This window comes from Struthio camelus, chromosome 3 (assembly GCF_040807025.1).
Source record: "Struthio camelus isolate bStrCam1 chromosome 3, bStrCam1.hap1, whole genome shotgun sequence".
NCBI lineage: Eukaryota > Metazoa > Chordata > Aves > Struthioniformes > Struthionidae > Struthio > Struthio camelus.
Window position 1 is genome coordinate 128,476,992 of NC_090944.1, and position 18,826 is coordinate 128,495,817.

General features: G+C 46.7%; 1 protein-coding gene across 2 annotated transcripts in view; it reads right to left on the reverse strand.

The window, feature by feature from the left end:
- Positions 1–13,378, reverse strand: part of BTBD3 (BTB domain containing 3) — a 31,277-nt gene extending 17,899 nt beyond the window's left edge. Inside the window, exon 1 of one of the 2 annotated variants that reach the window (XM_068940241.1) lies at positions 13,307–13,378. The gene's annotated coding sequence lies outside the window, so the exon portion shown is untranslated. Of the gene's footprint in view, positions 1–4,572; positions 4,642–13,306 lie in introns of those variants that run through there. The other variant, XM_068940243.1, reaches the window with a different exon arrangement.
- Between the last annotated feature and the right edge of the window lie 5,448 nt (positions 13,379–18,826).

The following is an 18,826-nucleotide window of genomic DNA, read 5'->3' on the forward strand; positions in this document are numbered from 1 at the left end:
AAGAAATACTATCCCAGTCAGTAAAAAAGAAGGTGAGTCCACTGGCAAATCAAGCATCTGATAGGAAACACATCCTTAAACGTTGTGACTATCATTTCACAAAAGTGAGTATCCAAGCACATGAAGAACTACTCTTGGAACTTTTGACAATTGTTTAATAACCCGTTTTTTTTTTTATAAAAACGGACTGATCACTGCTAACTTGAGCTGCCTCTGTTCAAGGAAAACGTTCAAGAAATGGAACCAAACACTGCATCCATTCAACTGCACTGTACTGAATTAATTTTCTTTTGACGCATGTTAGAAGCTGAAGATCTTGTTACCTGCTTAGAACTTTTGTTTTCAGACTCTCAGGCCACACGGATCTTCTGTTTGGACTTAGAATGGTGGTCCCATACATAAAGAAAAATGTTGCCAAATTTTTGTCTTATTAACTGTTTTAGAAAATCAGATTCACTTTCCTATGCTGCAAATATTTCAGTCACTCTTTCCTATTAGATCAGTTATGCTTTAGTATTTCAATTAATTTCACCTCTTCACAATTGAATAGCATCTTATTTGCAGTAATGAATTTTCAAGGTGAACATATATATACACTCCTTAAAATAATGCTTTCAGAAAAAAATACATGTTTAAGCCATTAAGATATATTTGTCTAGAAAAGTTGAGATATCCTAAATGCTTGTTCTCCCTGTCTTAGAGACCCTAGGACATGTCAGAACTGCAGTACAGGAAAAAATAAAAAGCAAGGAAGGAGTGAAGAATTGCATACAACAGCATAAAGCTATTTAAGAGATTGTGCAAGGTAAATGTACATATACATTAGTTGTAAATATTGTAAAGTTTTATATAGTACGAAAGTCTCTGCTTCTTTTTGGTACATATGGTATAGTATCAACTTTATCTTAAAGGAGAGCATTACTGAAGACAAAAGCAAATAGTACTAACGTGTACTTTGTACATATTTAAGTGCGTTATATTATTCAAATATAACATAGTATTCCTTTGAGCTATGTGCCTTAACAGAAACTGAGCAAATCGTGTAAGGGGGCAGTGATTGCTTTCATCTCCGAATTAAACTGTATGTGAGGATCCTAAGGGAAGGCAAAACACTGCCAACAAAGGAACAGTTTAAGCCACTGTGTATGTTTCTGTTATAAACAACGTGCAGCTATCTTTAGCTCTTCCCCAATCTTAAAGAATATAGTCTGCGCTTCCCTCTACCCCTACGTGGGCAATGTGACACACCATAACTGGCACATGGCACATTACGGATTTGATTTTAAAGGGATTTTGTTATACCAACTTTTACAAGCCTATGTATAAAAGCTCACAGCTATCAGGTGCAAGCAAACATTCTACCCAAGTGAAGAGTCATTTTCTTTTCATACTCTCAGGAAAACCCTGCAAGCGAGCAGTCTTTGAGTAAGGGGGAGACAGCAAAGCCCTAATTCTAGAGAACATAATTCTCTAGATTCTGAAGAAAAAAAGCCGCAGCTAAGGTGGATGTAACACAGTATACTGTGAATATCCTGTCACTGAAGAATGTTATCAAAAAGTCATTGGGACATTGTAATGAAGTGGCAGATGATCCTCTTGTAGATGGAAATAATTACTCAGGATACAAGGCAACCTCATAATTTGGGCAACCGGGCTTGACAAGGCGATATCCGAAGGTGCCTTCCAAATCTATTTTCTCTAATTTCACGTCCTACATATCCAGATGGCCAACATACCATTCACAGATTACCAACCAGTCAACGAGCGTTTTAAAATGCAATTGGACTCATTTGATTCTCTTTTACTCCAGCTTGCAGAGTTCTCAAACTCAGATGGGGCCATACGAACAGGAAAGAGACAAGCCAGGCCCAGAAAAGCAGCAGGTTTGCAAAAGCAAGTGAGGTGGCCTTTTACCTAAGCTGCACTCCCCGCCCCTGCCCTCCAGCCTTCCGATAGGGAAAGCGTATTTTCTGATACAAACAGGGTGGGTTTGCGATTAAGGCACAGGACTGGAATTCAACTTTGCTTACGGCAGAAAACAGAATGGAAGACAACTTGCACCACACAAGGCTTTCAATCTTTTTCTTTTAAGATTCCTACCTCATATGTTGTTCTTCTGCTTTATCAGTCTCTTTGAGACTGAGATATAAACTCTTTGAGATATAAACTGTTGCTTCTCATTTATTTGTATAGTGCCTCACAAAATGGGGCTTTCACGCCAGGTGAGATATCTAAATGCTTGTGCAAAAAAATACAGCTTGCAAGGTTTGAGGAATCAGCGGAGAGAAAAATCACTGGAGAATTATTTTGAGTTATTAGAGAAAGGTAATGCTGGGCATGACAGACATTTTGCTCAGAGCTAGTGTCACTTGCACAAGTTCACACAACAGACTAAGAACTAAATTTCTTATGACAACATAAGGCACAGCCTATCATCACCAGACCTCTGTTTTAACTAAACCTACCCTATTAGCGATGATTGCATCACAAACCTAACAACTGTTTGGTAACTTCAGAAAAATTATTTGCTCACAAGCTGTAACAAGCAAGTGTCCACAGAATAAAAATTCTATTGCGATGTGGATTTTTTTCCGCAGCCTCAATGGAGAACCTAAAGGAATTCCATATTGCTTCTGAAAGGCATTTCCCCAGGTGAGAGCTGGGGGAAATGCAAGGAAAGTTATTGTGTTAGCTGCAGTGTACTGTTTGGGATAACCAAAGCACTGCAGCCTCCCAAACACTCCACAGTTCAACTTCAGCAATGCTGCAGAACTTGGTTTAAAAATATGGAATCAATAAAGTGTTAAGAGATTTAACTTGCAAAGTTCCGTTACCTAATTAAGCTGAGATACTATGCTTAATGACACAAAGCATTTACCTTCTACAGGAAATGGCGAGACCAGTTCTTTTCCACCAAAAGAAGAATTATTTTAAGCCTGACTCCAGCACACAGTAGTTAAAGCAACGTCAAATACAGCATTATATAGACATAACCCAACACCACCTTTCTCCATGAACACCAGTCAAAAAGCTCGGGATGTAGATTAAAGTTTGACATGCAAATTAAATGCTGAAAATAACGTATGGTGAAAACTACTAACTGCGCAAAAAAAACATTTATGAGTGCCCCTCAGGCAGGATACAGATAACCTCTGTTGTTTTAATTAGATATTCTAGTAATCATCATTTTATGAACATTTAAATATTATCATCATAACTTCAAATCAAACTTCATTTGAAGTGAGGACAACCCACTACTCCCTCCTATTTTTAAATGCATCATCATTCAGGAAACATTACGGGCAAACAAATTTGAAAGCTTAACCTGAAGATTATCAGAGACAGAAACATCACTGTTGTTCTGTTTCTTGAAGTAAAACAAACAGAAAAATAGTACATACTAAAGGCATAGGCCCTTACTCAAAACTACCTTATCTTCAGACGTATGCACATAATGACGTTCAGCTAAGAACTTCAGGATAAAGGAAACAGAAGGTTATATTTAGGTTAAACAAGGCGCAATTATTAATTGTTCTTCCAGGAAGCTTTATTTAAACATACTTAACATACTTCTAAAAGTCAAACAATTTCAAGCAGAAAAAAAGAAGTACCCTTTAGGTTCCCATAACTTGGAATGAATTTTTTTCAAATGAAAGTTTTAACCTACCAACATTTACGTGCAGAAACCACCTTCCTGAATTTATCATCAATTAGTGCTATGTACATGTGCACAGCCAGATCCCAAGTTTGTTATTACTTGTACTTCCTGTTTGATTTTAAAAGGCTGATTAGAAAAGTTTATCAATACCTGCCCTCCCACAGCCAATTCGCTTCTATACGAAAAGACGACAGCACACGTTGAGCTAAATAACAAAACCACTGAAACAGCGATAAGTGAATAATAATTTTGATTTACTAAGATTAATTTTTCCAAGGGGCCCTCTCTTATCAGTTTACCTAAGCAATTTGCACTAATTTAGCCTGCAGCCTGGGCAGGCACGCTGAGCATCAGCTGCTTCTTCGGAAACTCTCGTGAACTCTCGCTTTCTCCAACTTTCCGGCAAAGGTGCCAGGCGCTCCCGGAACACTACCTGCAGCGCTTAACTTCGGAGCCCCCGTTGCACCGGTACTCCTCCCTCCGCCTTCCCAACAGGACACTTCGGGGACCATCAGCAGGCGTTTCCCCGCCCCAGCCGCCCTCTCCGTGACCGCTGATCTCTGCCACCACAACTCAAGGTAACCGAGCGCGGTCACCCCGGCTCCCCCCCGCCCCAAAAGGCGCGACGCCAGCGGCACGTCCCCCGCTCCGCAGGAAGGAAACCTCTTTACTCGGCGCTGTGGCGGCGGCGGCATCTCCCTCCCTGCTTCCCTCCCTCCCTCCCTCGCACGGCACCAGCCGGCCCCGGCGCGGCTCCCGGCGCCGGCCACGCACCCGCCCCGCCGCGCCCCAACCGCCCCGGCAACGGCTTCAACCGTCACCTCACGCGCGAGCACCCCCTTCCCGCCACCCCCACCCCCGCGCGCGCTCTGTCTGGGGGGAGGGGGGGGCGGCGGCGCGTGCCCCGCACTGACCTGGGGGCGCCGCCGCTCCCCGGGGGCGCCGCGGCCCCTCGCAGCGGCCCGGGCAGCCCGCGCCTCGGGAACGCGCCCGCTCGCCCCGCGCGCACGCGCACGCCGCTGCACGGCCCCCCCCCCCCCTCACCCCGCGGGCGCGAGCGCGCAGCCCGGCGGGGCGGGGGCGGGGCGTGCGTAGGGCGCGCGGAGCGGGGCGGGGGCAGCGTGCCTGGGGATCGGGCAGGGACGGGGAGGTGGGGGGGGCCCAGGGGGGAGCAGGGGGGACAGGGACGGGGTGTATGGGGGCTGGGGGTGTTCAGGGGGCAGGGACGGGGGGTGAGGGGGGCTGGGGGTGCACGGGGGCAGGGAAGGGGTGTAGGGTGGGCTAGGGGTGCTCAGGGGGCAGGGACGGGGATGTAGGGGGGCTGGGGGTGCTCAGGGAAGGGGATTTGGGAGGGCTGGGGGGTGCACGGGGGCAGGGAAGGGGGTGTAGAGGGGCTGGGGTGCTCGGGGGCAGGGAAGGGGGTGTAGAGGGGCTGGGAAGGGGATGTAGGGGGGGTTGGAGGTTCATGGGGGTCAGGGAAGAGGATGTAGGAGGGCTGGGGTGCACAGGGGGTCAGGGAAGGGGATTTGGGAGGGCTGGGGGTGCACGGGGGCAGGGAAGGGGTGTAGGGTGGGCTAGGGGTGCTCAGGGGGCAGGGACGGGGATGTAGGGGGGCTGGGGGTGCTCAGGGAAGGGGATTTGGGAGGGCTGGGGGGTGCACGGGGGCAGGGAAGGGGGTGTAGAGGGGCTGGGAAGGGGATGTAGGGGGGGTTGGAGGTTTATGGGGGTCAGGGAAGAGGATGTAGGAGGGCTGGGGTGCACAGGGGGTCAGGGAAGGGGATTTGGGAGGGCTGGGGGTGCACGGGGGCAGGGAAGGGGATGTAGGGGGGGTTGGAGGTTCATGGGGGTCAGGGAAGAGGATGTAGGAGGGCTGGGGTGCACAGGGGGTCAGGGAAGGGGATTTGGGAGGGCTGGGGGTGCACGGGGGCAGGGAAGGGGATGTAGGGGGGGTTGGAGGTTCATGGGGGTCAGGGAAGAGGATGTAGGAGGGCTGGGGTGCACAGGGGGTCAGGGAAGGGGATTTGGGAGGGCTGGGGGTGCACGGGGGCAGGGAAGGGGGTGTAGGGGGGGTTGGAGGTTCATGGGGGTCAGGCAAGGGGATGTAGGGGGGCTGGGGGTCAGGGAAGGGGATGTAGGGGGGCTGGGGGTCATGGGGGTCAGGGAAGGGGATGTAGGGTGGGCTGGGGGTGCTCAGGGGGTCAGGGAAAGGGGTGTAGGGGGGCCAGGGTGCACAGGGGGCAGGGAAGGGGGTGTAGAGAGGCTGGGGTTCATAGGGGGTCAGGGAAGGGGATTTGGGAGGGCTGGGGGTGCACAAGGGGCAGGGTGCCTGGGGAGCAGGTGCATAGGGGTCTGGGATGGGGGTGTTTGGAGGCTGAGGGTGCATAGCAGCACAGTGCATAGGGGTCCAGGAAGGGGATGTATGGGGGTGTGGGGGTGCAGGGTGCATAGGGGTCAGGGAAGGGTGTGCAGGGGGGCTGGGGGGGGATAGGGGTCAGAGAAGGGGGTGCATATGGCTGAGGGCAGGGCAGGTATGGGGGGAGGTGCGCATATGGCTGAGGGCTGGAGGTGCATCGGGGCAGCATCAGAGGGGCAGGGCACAGAGCAGGAGGACAGCCCACAAAGGGGCAGGGGCACATAGGGATAGGTGGGGTGCAGGGGGAGCACCCTCAAAGAGCCCCCACGGCACGGGCTGCACCTCTGCAGGGAGCCTTACACCACTTCCCCCCCCGCCCAGGGCCAGCAGCAGGAGCATCACTCCCACCATCGGGAAGTGCTGCGGACCCCAGCTGGAGTCCCAGGGAAACAGGGGAGCAACCTCGCCGCTTATTTTAATTAGTGCCCGAGAGAGAGCCACATGCTTGGCTTCTCATGTCCAGCCAGTTAGGGAATCATCGCCTAGAAAACCAGTTACCACTCTCATACATGGCTATTTGAGAGAATAAGAATTTGCCATTTCCTTTTGACAACGGCTTTATCTGAAAAAGTTAGCGCTTGAATATTTTCTCCATTTAAAAATGTGTATTCATCTGCTCTCACTGTTCCCACCTTTAAGCAACAAAAATGAGAGGCCTGAGGGAATTACTCCTTTGGTAGTAAACTTCCACGTTTTCATCCTGACATTAGCAACAGGCTACATTGAGATTAAGCTGCCCTTCCCCCGAGACTTTTTTTTAAAAATAAAGTCAAATCACAGAACAAGGGATTAGTTCTGTGCATCCTTCCTTGCAGGCGTTGGTTGCTCCTACTCATGCTTACAGGACTGAGTTCAAAAAAAAAGCAGGCAGAGTACTTCAATTTTTGAGCCACTGGAGAAATAATCTACATGAATAGAAGCATTTCCAGGATCAGTGCCCAGGTTTATCCAAGATCTTCATAAATAAGGGATTTCTCATAATGCTTTTGTATCTAACCGCATGGGAAATTAAAACATGTTGCCAGCATTTATTTTTAAAAGCATAGCAAAAGCCTTTATTTGAAGCTTTAGATTTTTTTTTGAAGCAATTGTTTCGGGAAGCAACATTGTACTGGCTTGAGTCTCATGAACATTCATTTACCTCCATTATGTTATTTTAACAGCTACCTTAGCAATGCAAAATTATGCATATCTGGATAATCAGTACTTTGCTTTCCCATTTTAATATTTTATCTATTAAAATAGATGAGAAACTAACCAGCAACAATAAGTATATACACATTTTATAACTATTAAGGATTTTTACCAGCAGAGTACATGCTTTAAATTATAGTGTAAATGATGATTTAATTAGGACTTGGGAAGCTAACAAAATATTCATTGTTTGAAGTGAATTTAAACAGCATGTTTAACTCGATAACCACAGTAATTCTGTCCTATTTTCCTGACTGAAGGTAGAAACCCCTTTTGCAACTCTGGCAATTTAGATGGGAACTGGTGAAAAGAAGCCCTTTAGAGGAAAGTTCTGCAACCTGAATTTGTGATCACATAGGGGGGGAAAAACATGTTCTTGTAATAATTTAAGATATGTCAACAAGTTTAGAACTAAGTGCTGCAACATTTTGGCACATGCATCTCCCCTTAAAAGGCAAGGGGAGGTTTCATGTGAAAACACAGGTTAGAAGAATTCCCTGGCAAATCTCTGTTTCTCCCATATAGTCTTCCATTCAGTATGAAAGCCCATTTTTCCACAAACTGGTGTTCAGCAGCAACTGCATAGTTAACTCCAGGGCGTAGTTACAGCTTTAGTCAGAAGGGAAGCTCGTGTGAGCGCCTGGCTGCTGCCGCCTGCACCTTTACAGATTACATGTTTGGTGCTCCTACAGCATAGAAGTTGCTGTACATTAAGGGAGGTTTAAGCCTAAGCTGTGAGCCAGCTCCTGAGAGACAAGGATCCCACCCCTGCTTTCTCACCAGCCTTGTCACTTGACTGTCACCTCAGCCCGTGACACATGGCAGGCAATCCTGGGAGCTCTAGATCAGATCTTTTGGGCTTCCTTACTAGCACGTCAGTAAACGTGTTTCCACTGTTGCAGTTCACCATCGTTCCCACACGGATGGAAAGCTTACTCTAGCCCTTCTAGAAAGTTACAGCCGTCCATGCCAAGTCAACCCAGAGAGCTAGAGGTCTGCATGCCTGCAAAGTCACAGCTAAACTCCTTCCAGGGTGGAAGGAGATACAGGTGCTGCTGCAAGGTGTCCATGTGTTTGTGCATGTTTTAAGTGGCACAAGCAGGTCCTATCTGGAGCCAGTCCGCAGCCCTGATTTTGACCTTTGCTTTGAAGAGAGGGAGATGGCCCAGTAGTGCAGGGCCGGACCTGGGATGGAGGCACCAAGGCAACCTGAGCTGACCTCAGTGCTTGGCTAGCCTTAGCTGATTACCTGCTGAGGACTGGTTTGGCAGAGGGAACCAGAACAGTATTTCCACTTTCTGGTTCAGCTTTCTGTTATGGTTTGACTCCTAACAGACACTCACAGTACAGCAGAGCCACCACCATCACCGTTTTTAAAGGTCTTCCACTCCACCACAATGAATTCACCTGAGTGAAGGACCTCAACTCTCTGCACCCAACAGCTGAAGCTTAATCACTTAACTGCTTTTGAATACTTCCTGTTTGCAGCATATACGTTGTATAGATTATACTCCTGATTTCAGCTTAACAGAACAGTTTAAAGTATATTCACTGTTTGCAGACAGCTTTAAGATGGAGGAAAGCACTAGGTAGCCTCCAAATTAGGTTCTCCATCCAGTAAAACTTATTTCTTTTGGGGGCCTTAGAAAGGCCCCTGGGTTTCCCAGTCAGCCTGTTCAGATGTGTCTCAAGGTTTTGGATCATAACTATCAAGCATTCCTTGAAGAGCTTTAGCTTATGTTTAATACCATTATTAAACCTGAACCACTATGCAGTAGTGGGCCTTGTATACTAAACAGAGAAGCTGCTCTGCTACAGCTAGAAGGTTGGACAGCAGCACACATGGACCCTGCCTGAATGGTGGCTCCTCCAGGCCCCTCCTTGCAACCACCCTGATTGTGGATCCATGCACCATGCTGAAAGCAAAACTGGCAAAGGGCTGCATTGCATCCCTTTCACCACACACAAGTCACCTAACTGCTGACTTAAATCTGACAGGGCAGCACTAATACTACTTTGCAGTCCTGCAGAAAAAATGGTCTGGGAACTGAGCAGGTTTTTCCAAGTGCTCCAGGCTACAACTACAGTTGTGCCTCCAAAAAAGAGAGGAAAAAATCGTGGCAGCAGTGCCCTGCACCCGCTTCAATGTCAGGGGCCACCCGCATGGCTGATACTGCCACGAGCACCACTCCTTGGCAGAGCTGGAGCACCGGTCCCACCCTGGCTCTGCTCACTCACAGGGACTGCCAGGAGTCTGTGGCATGGCCCAGGCCAAACACTTACCATATCGCTTGCTGCTTCACACTGAAGCTCACAGCCATTCTAGTTTCTCTTCTTCCTCCTATAATTGCACATGTAACACATTAGTTTTATAGCTACCTGATTGGAAGCATACTGCTGATTACTTACCTGCTAAGCAGACATCTGTGCAGCTCACTGCAGTTCTCAGGGATCGGTCTAGTTATCTGACTCAGTTGGCTGACAAGTTTCAGCCCTGCTCTAGGGCAAATAAGAGCTGCAAGATAAGCTAGAGCTGACCAAAGCTGCAGTGCTGTCTACACCAGTACCGTCACTGAAACCAGCTTGTAACGGGGAGAGAGAACATGAACACTTCTGGTGGTGCTACGTGGCAGCAGGGTGTTGACTTCCTTTCTCCTCCAGTGGAAGCTATTGTAATTCTATAGCTTTCAAGTAGGATGAGTTATTTCCTTGTCAGGAGGAAGGGGTATTGCATGCTCTCCTATGCTGTGTCAAAGGACACCAGTTCAGTTAAACTATGAAAACAGCATGGCAGACAAGGATCTGGGCAGGCAGGTCCCACTGGTGTGCTGATAGCCTGAGCATGGCTGTAGCAAAGCCTTTCAGAGTGCTCCTTCACGGAGATGGCTTCAGGGGTCCTGCCTGCTCCCAAGCAACCCACCGGCAGATCTGCTCTGCAGGCTCATCCCTGCCAAGGCCGAGCAAGAGCCTGTCACGAGATGCAAAGTCTGAGGTAGCAGCCAGGTTTCCAGGCAAGCTTCAGCATCGCCCTTGCCCATTGCAAACAGAAGTTTGCTGAGAAGGCAACTAAGGACTCCACTGCCGGGGAAGTTAAGCTGTGCCAGCTTGATGTAGGAGATCCGATGAAAGTATTTCCATTAAATAGCTTTACAGAAAGGGAACTGGGATAGATTCTACTAGATGATGGTGGTGGGAAAACAGCGCTAAATATTTGCGTTGAGTCACATTCAGATGCATCTGTTCTTATGTTTCAGGCCTATTTTCAGGTATTGAGCAGTGCTTTCCAGAGACTTACTAACTTGAAGAGCCCTTTAAAATATTTATTTTCTAGTTCAACTTGCATGCTGGGTAGGTTTTTCCAAGTGCGTCAGGGTATAATTACACTTCCTCCGAAAGCACCTACCTACTAGGCACTTTGCTAGCACTGACCATATTCCCCCTTCCTCCTCCCCTCCTTCCCCCCCACCCCTTAAAGCTTCAGTGAATTTCTGAGCACAGCTTCCTGGAAAGGTTATCATCGTATGTTTGATAGGGGGAAAAGGCACAAGAGATTTACTGCACATGGGAGCCATTCCTGGCACAGTTATCAAATGAAAGAACAATATAATAATGTATAGTCATAAAGATATGAAGAGTTGCTTGTCAAACACCTGACTTGTAAGATCAGCTGCACAGCTGCTGCATGCTGCAGGACAAGACCCTCACTTAGGCAGGGAGAGAAAAACATAGGATTAAACACCCAGGTGTTTCAGATATTCAGGCATCCAAACTTGGACTGACTGGGGATGATGCATTGGCAGCTTTCCCAGAGCCTGAGGCTGCAAGAGATTTGCATGAGATGGAGCTGACCACAGCAGCCAGAGCCTCCAGCTCAGGAAGGTGCCGGGTGTCCACAGTGCAGTGTGGAGTTCCCTGTGTTTATTTAGGCATCAAATGCCTCTGAAAACTAGAGCCATTATCTTCAGCAGAATTATAGCTCATTGAGGCTACTAACACCAACTTTTGAGTTAATACTTAACTAGCCAATAGCAGATGGTGTTGAATTTTGTCTACTTTTTGACCCATAACATGGGCCCACACAGGCTATGAAACTCCAGTTAAAAACAGTGATTTTAGTCTTGTGTATTGGCATTCTCATCTCCTTCAATTCTACCCTCCCCCAGTCATCACTGTAACTCTTTCAGATTTAATTGAATGTCTGTTAATATTCAGAAAAAATACATGCATTAATAAGATACCAGCATCCATTACAGAGCAAGAATACACTTGACACCTTCTGCTGATACTACAGGAGAGGTATATTCATCCAGTAGCATGGAAGTACTGGAACCCCCAGAGTGAATTACGGCCACAATCTAGGGGAAAAAGTATTTATGCCACCCAGGCTACTTTAATACTCAGCAACCTCAACTGGTTAGAGAGGGGCATGGGTTAGAGACCTCCATGGGGCAACCATATATCATTTCAGGAGGTAGTATTTCCAGGCCTGGAGAAAAGCAGTAGCTTGTTTTGTCTCCCCTGTTCCTGCCCATGTAAAGGTACGTTGCAGGTCCAATGCAAAGAAGTATTGAAGTCAGCAAGAATATGGAGCTGATTGCAAAGGGTTATTACACTAAAAATAACAGCATCTCCAAAGCATTACGGTTCATCCTCATCTCTCAGCCTGGCCCACAAGCGCTACTCCAGGCTAGTGAAACTTGAGGGGAGCTTGTAGTCTGACCACCCTCTTGACATATTGCAGGACAAGAGCGTACTAATTCAAATTTGTAGATGGGAGCCCAAGATCATAGTCAAAGCTCTCTCATGTGCTTGCCTACCTTCACTCATTGCACAAAGGGATGCTTGAGATATTAAACACTACAAAAGTCAACAGAAGTTTCCCCACTAACCTCCCAGAAAGCCTTACAGTAGGGATCACAACTCTACTCAGATCCTGCTGGAGTTTTCATGCTTTCACCCCCATGCACTCTATCTTTCTCAGAATTAGAATCCCAAGCACACACCTCCCACCCCGGCCACACTAGAGGCACCAAGGGGCACAGAGCAAGAGGACACCAGCATCATAGCATGAGGGCCACACACATACTGCTTGGGGAGCAAGGATTAGCCTAGTGCCTCCACCAGACAGCTTACACCCACTTTCGCTAGCTTTCCTTGCAGCCAGACTTCATTGCTGACACTCCCAAGCTCTCTCATGCCAAGTTGAGCAGCCATGCAGGTCACCAGGATGTTCTCATTGTACAGAGCCTATTGTGCAAGCAAGGTGTGAACTTTCTCCTTATTTCCTGAGAGACACCAAACATAGCCCTATGCTTATACATGCTGAAAGACAGCTGCTCTAGTCCAGCAAGAGGGCAGCTAGGTTAGGCAAATGCTTTTGAAGAAGGGAAACCCAACAGCACAAGGCCAGAAGACAACTAAAAGGTAGGAGGTTTTCCTACTAAAATGAGAGGGGATCCCACAGCAACCAGCTAATAAACCTGTTTAGCAGACACTCAGGTGATGGCTGCATAGGCTCTGCAGGTCTTTCGCTGTGGCATAGAGGCAATTTGCTCACAAGAAGAAAGCTAATGGATAGCACCAGAGACTGCCTAACACCATTCCCCCTGCAACATAGGTCACATAACTATGTCTTCTTTTGCACCTGAGGAAGAGCTTGGTCAGACATCCTTGACAGGGCACACACCTGCAGGACCAGCTGCAGGTTCAGCTTACTACCATGTTGCAAAAACACAGCATCCAGGTTGTCCTACACCAAAGGCATAGAGAAGAAACTGCTGAGCCTTCTTCCTTCCTTGTAAGTTTTGGAAAGAAAGGGTTAAATCAACAGTGAGAAATCATTTGGGCTTTTTGAGGCACAAGTTACCTGAGTTGCAGCATTACATAGCCAGTGCACCTTACCACCCATAACACTGACACGTCCAGCCCCCTCTCACCAAGTTCACAAGCACTTTTCAGAAACTCAAATTCTCCAGCACCTCAGTCTTCTTTTTTTCCCCCAGAAAATAACTTACTGTTAGTAGCACAGTCAGTTCTCATACCTCCTTTCCTGCTAGTCACATATGTTTTCTGTCTCCAGGCTGTGCTAGGAATGAGCTCCAGCTTCTCCCTTACAAGGGGGTGGCTTTCCTTCTGCAGCCTTTTATATCTCTGCATTCCCAGCAATTAGGCCTCAGGTGCACCAGGCTGTCTGGATGCCTTTTAACCCTTCCTGGTCTGTCTGTCTCATGAGAGACAATAATATTGGTGGCAGCCACAGGTACTCTCTTGCTATTTTGTGTGTGCAATGCCACTTGTTTTGGAGCCTGGATTTGAAAATGTTGCTCACCATCTGCAAAACAGTTTAAGGTGTTGAAAAATGTTTGTGAAACAGTCATCCAGAAAGTAAAGAGGTCGATGCCGTTTCTCATAGAGCAATAAAAGGCAGGAGGGCTGCAGTGTGCTGTCCAAGTGCCGCATAGTGTTGACCTGTTTTTCAGATGTGGTGAGCATTCCCAATGCCAGCTGAAATCCAACATGCTGGCAAAGGTGATCTGTCTAGCTGAATGCAGAAGAAGTCTAAGAACAATCTTGACAGCAATACCTGTTTTTAAATAGCCAGAAGATATAGTCCTGTTTTCTTTAGCTGTGTCAGCGGAGCTTGAGAGAGAGTTGAAATCTCTGTGGTATCTGCAGGAGCATCCGCTCTTCTGAAGCATTTAAAAATGTGTTTTTTGACACAATCCAAGGAATTCCAAAACCAGAAAACTACTCTTCAGAATTGTCTTTTGGAGACAGAGTTTAGGGGTCATCTTGCAGGGCGGGTTACTGTCTGCCGAGTTGGAAAGGAACAGAAGAAAGCTTCCCTTAAATTGAAACTTTGTCTCAATTATTCAAATTACAGAGGGACAATGTTGCCTGAATACCAGATCTTTGTTGATGAACAAGCTTCTGCTATTGCTCTGTGCCAATAAAAAAAAAAAAAAAACCACACACACATATTTTTGTAGCCAAGGACTACGAAACACTGTTTGTGGCCATGTTTTGTGATCCTAACAAGGATGTCAATCAAAAAAAGGAAAGATGGGAAACAGTTGAGGTTTTCCAGTTACAGAAAGGATGTAGTTAGTGGTGAAATATGGCTACGGGAAATGTGTTTTTTTTTTTCTTCTGAGCTGCACTCTTGGGAATAAAGAGGATTAAAAAATTAAAAACACTAAACTCTGATGTAAGTAACAAATATTTCACTTCACCCTAGAAGTAGGCTCCACACACAACATGGGATGAGGGATGCACTTATTAAGGTGAGGACATAAATTGCACTTAGGTAGCTATGTCAGTGGCTTACTCTCTGGTGAAAATTGATCTGTCCTGGAAGTTTTGCCCTGGTATCCCTCTCTTAGCACCCACGTATAGCCACAGGGCTGGATACAGCTGCAATGTGAATGAGGGCAGGCCCATGCCGATGCCCTCCCGCTCCAGCACGTAGGACCCTGCACCCCAGTGAGCTGTGCCGGGGGAGGTAAGAGGCTTCACTCGTCAGCCACGTATGCAGGGGGAAGGAGCACTCCTCAGCCAGGACAGCTGGTCTGCCATTATAAAGTCAGCAGGAAAATCTGGCAAAACTAACAGGGCAACAGATGACTCCAAAAAGTCTGTGACAGTGGTTGAATAGTCACTTCTAAAATCTGTGGGTGTTACCTCCAAGCCTACCTCAAAGCCTCAAGGTCTTTGGAGAGCCTTTTATTAACCTGCATGGTCTCTGAAGAAAGCTACTTGCAGGACTTGATGAAAGACTTGTGCAAGCTCCCCTAGTTTCTGGATGGACAGTCAGCCCGGAGCAGAAAGAAGCTCCAACAGTAGTTGAGTTTGCACTGAGGCCTAACTAGGTTCTGAGCTGTAAGGGTAAAATAAGATGGTGCTTTAATAGAAAATCAGAAAGGAGAATGGTTACTGAATTTTACTACAAACCCCCAAGGCAGAATGAGGAGTAGGATGTAAAAACGTTCAAGGAAATTAAACCGGCAATAAGGAAGGGCAGAGTATTAATAACAGCAGGCTTAATTATCGTAACTTACAATGGGTGCACTCTCTAATAATTTTCAAGTATCATTCCACTGATCACAACAGGTTTGACCCACTGCTTCTTAAATAAACTGCTGTAATTATTAATATGCATGTATTATTAGGAGCTGCCAGGAACAACATCTTGAGTCTGTTATTGCCGAACGAAAAATGTAGATACAAATCTTGCCCTTAATAATTTTATACACACAGGTTATGGACCAAGAAGGAGCGCAAGAATGTGGAAGAGTCTACACAGCACGACAGGAGTGCACGAGCAGATGGGGGTGTGCAAATCTTCATGTCTTTCAGAATGATTAAAGAGGTCAAATACACCTTGTTTCTGCTCCAAAGAGACTAACTTATTCTTCCCGACTTATCCCCTTGCACGTTTGTGTCTACAGTGCCTGAAAGGGGTCAGTAATCCAGCCATCAGTCGGACTGGTCAGCCACACCACCTCAGGTCTAGGGGGAGAGCTGGTCGCAGCGATCTTTGCCAGATTTGCCTCCTGCTGAATAAGTATGTATTCTTAATCCTGTCCTTTTGCTGCCTGGAGGAAGAGCGCAATCTCCCTCTGCTCCTTGCTTCTGCACAGCAGAGGGCATGAATTAGCCCTGAGTAAGGAATCTTGAGAGACGCGACCATCTGGCTGTCATTAGTTTGATTTGATTTGATGGAATTGGACAAATGTAACAATTAGTATAGCAAAAACTCCTAATTAAAAAAAAAAAAGGATGATGATGATTGAGGATGGATGAGTTTTTAATTTTGTGCACGAATGAAAGAACACGTTAATTAAAATCTAGGGTTTATTTATTTGTTATTCTCATTTCGTAGCAAGCTGCTCCAAGGTCCCTGAACCTGGCTGACAGCTCACGTCTTTGTACTGCAGCCCTTGAATTCTGTCACACTAGATTTCTCCCCCTCTCCTCTCCTCCTTCCCTCCACTCCTGTTGTTCCACACCTGCTGTCTGACAGCTCACAGCCATCAACTAGCGAGTTGGGGTTTTTCTGCCGAGGGAAGGGCATGAGGACAATAATGTGCAGGGTGTAGCTAAGGAAAGACCCTTGAATTGTGGTGTATTTAAAGACTGTTGTATCAAAACACCTATATTTCAATTCCAAATGCTGTGGAAGCAGGAGACATTCAGCCAATGTGACATTAACTGACTTTATAGGTACCTCTGGGTGGGCTAGTGACTATCCTTCAAGCTCAATACGTAATCCAGAGGAAGCTTCAAATGGGAACTAAATATACCACCAGATAATTACTGCCATTCCCCAATTGCAGAAATAATGCAAGTAACAAATCCTTCAGTGATTTAATCTGCTGTGGGGGAGGATGCGCAGACTGCTTTGACCTGATTCAGAAAGACCCTAGATGGCAAAGGCCTTGAAAGGCACTGCTAGGATAAGACCCCAGCATCAGAAGTCGAAAGCAGATGAGTGCATGACCAGTAGTGCCAGGTGTCCAGGAGGAAGACGGGTGACCACCTGCGACATGAGGCATGCGTACAGACCGCTTGTCTGAAAGGCTTTCCCCTGAAATGATTTTTTTTTTCTGGATAAATACTTTATGCATTATGGAAGTTGGCTGGTCACCAAGATAAGCCTATCACTGTTTTAGGGGAAAAGGACCAGACTGGACTCAAGCTCAAAATAAGGGCTGAGGTATTTGCCATGAATTAAATTAGGGGCTTCTGCGAGCGACCCAGTGCGAGCAGCAGGTAATGCCAGGAAAGGTGACAGCTACAGGGCCTGGAACAAAAGGAAAAGGCTGCAACGGAGCTGTGAGGTGCCTAAAGCAGCGCAGGAGTGCATCAGCCAGTGCAAACTATGAGCTATTTGATCTCCTTTTATAAGACAGTGCAAGATAGAGAACTTAAAATAGTACAGAAGCAACAGATGCAGAACGACACCTGCTACTTACCTAGGTCTATTTCAGACAGCCTCGTGGGATAACACGAAACCCTTGCATCAGAGAGCAGGGAGCTGCCAGGCTGCGCGTGAGTCTGGGCCACCAACCTGCCCTTTTCTGAACAGTTAGTGCTGCGAAGAATAGTCCCATTTGGTGAGTAAGTATTGCAGGTTTAGCTTCTGACTCTGTGTAAAAAAAAAAATCTCCTGCCCTAGTCAATCAAGGATACAGCATTTCAATTATGCCCTACAAACTCAAGGCTCGAAGACTTTGCCGTGCTCCTGCTTTTGAGAAGCTATTATTCCAAGTCGGAATTTTGGGCAAAGAGAAATTATTCATGGGCAGGCACATTTTTATTTCTTTTTAAATCTTTCTGGGGAACAAAGAATTCCAAAGTAATTGGAAAGCACTGGGTCCCCGTGAGCCCTTTTCAACGGCAGCTCTCTGACCAGTGCCATCTCTGGTAGGTAATCTCTTCCCAGCATGTTCACATCAGTACCCTGACAATCCACAGAGTCAGAAAATTGAACCATTGTAAGAAGAACAGCACGAGAAATGTAATGTGGTTACGGAAAAAAAAAAAAATCTTTTGAGTACGACGGGTCATCAGATAGCCCTCATGATGAGACAGCAGAATCCTGCCGATCTCTTCCTGACTGATAGATTAAGAGTAGCAGATCCCCGCTACAGCAATCACCAGAGTGACAGGTTCGGCTGTCAAAGGCAGCAGCATGCTTTTTCAGGCTTTGTTTCTCATGGTCTCCCCACTTATTGATCAGCCATTTAGTGCACTAATGTCTAGATGCAACTCCAGGTAGGAAGGGCGTGCTGATAGCTGCCCGAAGGGACGAGGTGAGGTCTCTAAGGGGCTGGAGGGGTGACTTCGTTACGAGGGGCTCCACATGAGCGACAGTAGGGTGCAGGAGGTGTTCATTCTGGTGCAAATTCGCCTTGCACCTGTGCTTGCAGCCTTGCAGTACGGAGTCGAGCACCGCAGGTAAAAACACGGTGGTCACACGGTCGTTGGAGCACGGTGAGCCACAGCAACCCGAACCCGAGCCCCGACCTCCCCTCCTCGCAACGCGCTGCTCTGTGATGCAGATGCACCCTTACCAACCCATGCTGGTCTTAATTTGTGCTGCTACAGCGATGGGGGGTAGCCCCACTTCAGATCAATTTGCTACAGAGCTGTATCCTAATTCATAGACTTCCCTGGATTCTGTGCAGGAAAGAAGTAAACTCATAGCCAAAAAGATACAGATTCGGATAAAAAAATACCTGAAAGCCTGGACTGAAATTAGCTAAGCGTTTTAGACGCGCACCTAAATGCTTTAAATCTTTTTTTCAAACAAATTATCTTTAGGAATATCTACATGAAATGTTTCAGCTTTTCATTTTGAAGCTACATTTTTTTGTTCATTTCAAAATAAAAACACAGAAAGATTTTTAGAAGAGCACATAGTGAAGACCTAGTAAAGGACCTAGAAACAAAACCAAATGCTTGGAAGGTTTTTTTCTCTAGTTTGTTTCAGTTCAGCCAACGAACCATTATTTGTGCAATTGAAATGAGCACGTGAGAATTAAAGGCAACTAAATATG